Below are 3526 nucleotides of genomic sequence, written 5' to 3' on the forward strand. Positions count from 1 at the left end.
CCCTTCATTTATATTTTTTGAAGTCAGCTTAGCTCTTCCATATGCATGAAAATTCTATTGTGAGATACATTGTTTATGCCAAAGATCTATGGAAAAAAATATATATATATATGTACACACAGTTATAGAATGATTATAAAAGAAATATCAATGTAAACCACCATTCAGGTCAGGAAATGTAATATTGCCAGCACCCCAGAAGTTCCCCATGTATCATTCCCTGACTACAATCCCCACTTTCCCTAGAGGCAGCCCCTATCCTAACTTTTGTGATAGCTAGAGATAGCTAGAGAGATAGAACCTCTCTGTTCTAACTCAACCATCCATGAATGCCTCCTCGAACAACATTGTTTAATTTTGCTTCTTTTGGAATTTTCCAAAAATAAAAGCATACAACATGTATTCATTTTTTTGTTTTTAGCTCATTATTATTTGTGGAATTCGTCCACGTCATTGTATATACCTCTAATTGTGGCATACATCGCTAAATAGTATTTCACTGTACAGATTTACTATAATTTATTTACCCATTTCAACTTTATCAACACTTGATTGTCTCTAGTTTTTAGTGTCTTTTAATGTGATGATTGTTTTTAAACTTCGAACTCAACTTCTTTAATGAGTATAGAATTATGATTTCCAAACTCTTTTTGTGAGTCCATTTAAGGTGTTATGGTAGATGACACTAGCTGCCTACCCAAATCCCTCCTTCCTGGGCACAAGGCTACCCAGTTAAACTAAATTTTCCAGCCTCGCTTCCCATTAGGTATAGCCTTATGACTATGCTCTTATTAATGGAATGTCAGTGGAAGCAGTTTGTGCCATTTCTGGGGTGGGGCTACCTAATGTTTCGTGTGCCTCCTCATACTCTCTCCCATTTCCATGGGATGGAATCCAGTATGATGACTGACCATGAAGAAGATAATGCTCTACAGAACAAATGCCAAGTGCATGAAAACTATTAGGCCCCTGAAGTATCACAAGGATCTGAATTTTCATACTGATCTGTCTCTGGAACACTCATCTGAGATGTTTTATGTGAAAGAGATGATAAATGTATTTTTTAAATTATCAAGCACTTATATAACACCGGCATGTAATAAACACTGTTTTAAGTTTTATATATACTAGCTCTTTTAGTCCTTTTACCAACCCTAGGTGGTAGTTACTATTATTATCTCTACTTTAAAGATAACAAAACTAAGACTCAGAGAGGGCCAGAGTTAGTAAGTGACTGAACTGGGATTGAAAACCAGAAAATTGGGTTCCCTAATCCGTGCTCTTACTTACTATGATGCAGTACCCTTCAGCAATGTCTATTGCCATTTAAGCAATGGCAACAGCTGAGCATGACATTAGAAATACAGAAATTTGAACCCAGAAATAGGTTTCTAAGAAGAGCCTTGAATATGTGGTTAGACTAGAATTGAGAAAACAGGTATCACAGGCTGCAAAATTGGAGACCCTTGTAATGTCATCACAAAAATATGTAATAAAACTGTTTCCTGAAGTAACCTGAAAAGCTGGCCACTTACCCATAGAGTAACAAGAATGTTGCCATGTGTTCATTGCTCTTTGATGTTTTTAGTAGAGTACAGTAAAAAAATCATGTGCTCGGGTAGAAACTAGTGGACATAAAGCAGAAGACCATAGAGAAGTTCTAGAAATTTGGTTCTGTGTCCCAACAGCAGGAGGTAGGATTGCTATGACTCATAGCTTTTCCCACATGTCTCCCAATTAGGAAAGCTACGGGATCTGGCACTGTGGAAGATTATATTAATGGTGTCGCCTCATTTTACCCATTATTCAGATAGCCTCAAATGAAACAGCACTTAAATGGGAGAAATGGCTAGACATGGAAACCAGGAAGTAAAGTGGGCTTAAAAACTATGTTCCAAAGAGAAATCTGAGCATTGTGGTTGGCACATGGCATTGAAAGAAAACAGACGCAGAAGCCTATCAAATTTCTTAGATACTTAAATTTCCAAAGCAACCAAAAGCCTGGCCTGAAAATGTCCTCAGACTCTCAAACTATACCTGTAGGAAGGAGGCTACTAAAATTACACTCTTTCCAAGATCCACTTCAGCTGTGGCCTTAAAGCATAATGTACTATGAAATACTCCCAAAGGGCAAAATTTGGAATCATAGAGAATATAGGAAAGTATATCACTGCCAAGACAGAAAATCTTCTCAATTCCTCTCTGGTGGAATTATCTCACTCTTACAGAGCTGAGTGTACTCCGTTCTTCCTTTCTTTTACTAAGAGTGTTCATTATAGTTATTCCGTTCATACTTAACCATTGTAATTGGATGTGGAGGGAGGAATAATTTTATTTTCTAGGCTGCCACATGCAGCCATATATGGACCTAATGCAAAGGTCAAGACATTACCCAGAGATCCTGTGCTTTGAGCTGGATACAGAAATTGGATACAAATTTAGCATATATTCCTTGGCAAGGGAGAAGGGTGCAGAGGGATATTTAGTGGCTGAAGAGTGGACTGTGGCACAGATTAGTAATTGTTCACTAAAATATATTCTTTCTTTTCCCTGGAACATATGCTTCTCCAGTCATGTTACATTGCTCAATTTTCCTTATAGTTAGTTAGGTGTGGTCATGTGATTAGTTTTTGACATTAGTAAGGGAAGAAATGACTACCATTTCCAGTCCTGGGTCTTAAGACACTGGGTATTTCTCCTTGACATCCTCTTTCCTGTTTCTCCTTCCAGTTTGATGAAACACAGATGTGGTGGTGACCTAGCTTTCAGCATGCAGATAACTACAATCCCCTGGACAGTGGTGCAGTAACATGACGAAGACATTTGCGGCTCAAGATCCACTCTCTGTGAAAGTCCCCATTGCTCTGCATCCTGGAGGCTTTGTGGGCTCCATTAATAGCTTTCCTTTCTTCTGGCTTCTTGTTGGGAGAGTGAAAGGGAGGAAAGTCAAGATATTTATTTCCTCTGCTTTCTCTCTACTCAGTCGTGACAAGGTGGCTGCCTCCAGGAACTACCAATGACCACAGCATCTTTTGTGACTGTCTCCACTTTATCTATTCTCTTCTGATTCTAGTAGCTGCTTCCAACCCTTGTTCCTTGTTCCAAACCTACGGTTAGAAACAGTCCTTGGCCTTCCCCCCCACTCCACCCTCCATCTCTCCCACTCCTTTGCTAGCACTGAGATATTTTAGTGTATCTTGTCATTTCCCTTAAAATTCCTATTCTTGTACCAATAGTCCCCTTAAAGAACTTCCCTCAATAGCCCTGTTTGAGTGTGCTTTCTCTTTCCTGCAAGATCCCAACCAGTCTCTGAATGTCCCCATAAAGGGGCCATCAATCACTCCCCTCAGAACTGGAAAATGAAAGACAAATAAACACACATTTGTTTAAAAGGCATTGTGTTTTTGTTCTATGTATGACAGTTTAGTCTTACCCTAGTTAATAGAGTGTCATATCCTTTCAGAAGTTTGTTCTTTTCATAAAAATTTCAAATTTGTTGGCATAAAGTAGTTCATCAACTCTTCTT

This window comes from Panthera tigris, chromosome A2, assembly GCF_018350195.1.
Source record: "Panthera tigris isolate Pti1 chromosome A2, P.tigris_Pti1_mat1.1, whole genome shotgun sequence".
Classification (NCBI taxonomy): domain Eukaryota; kingdom Metazoa; phylum Chordata; class Mammalia; order Carnivora; family Felidae; genus Panthera; species Panthera tigris.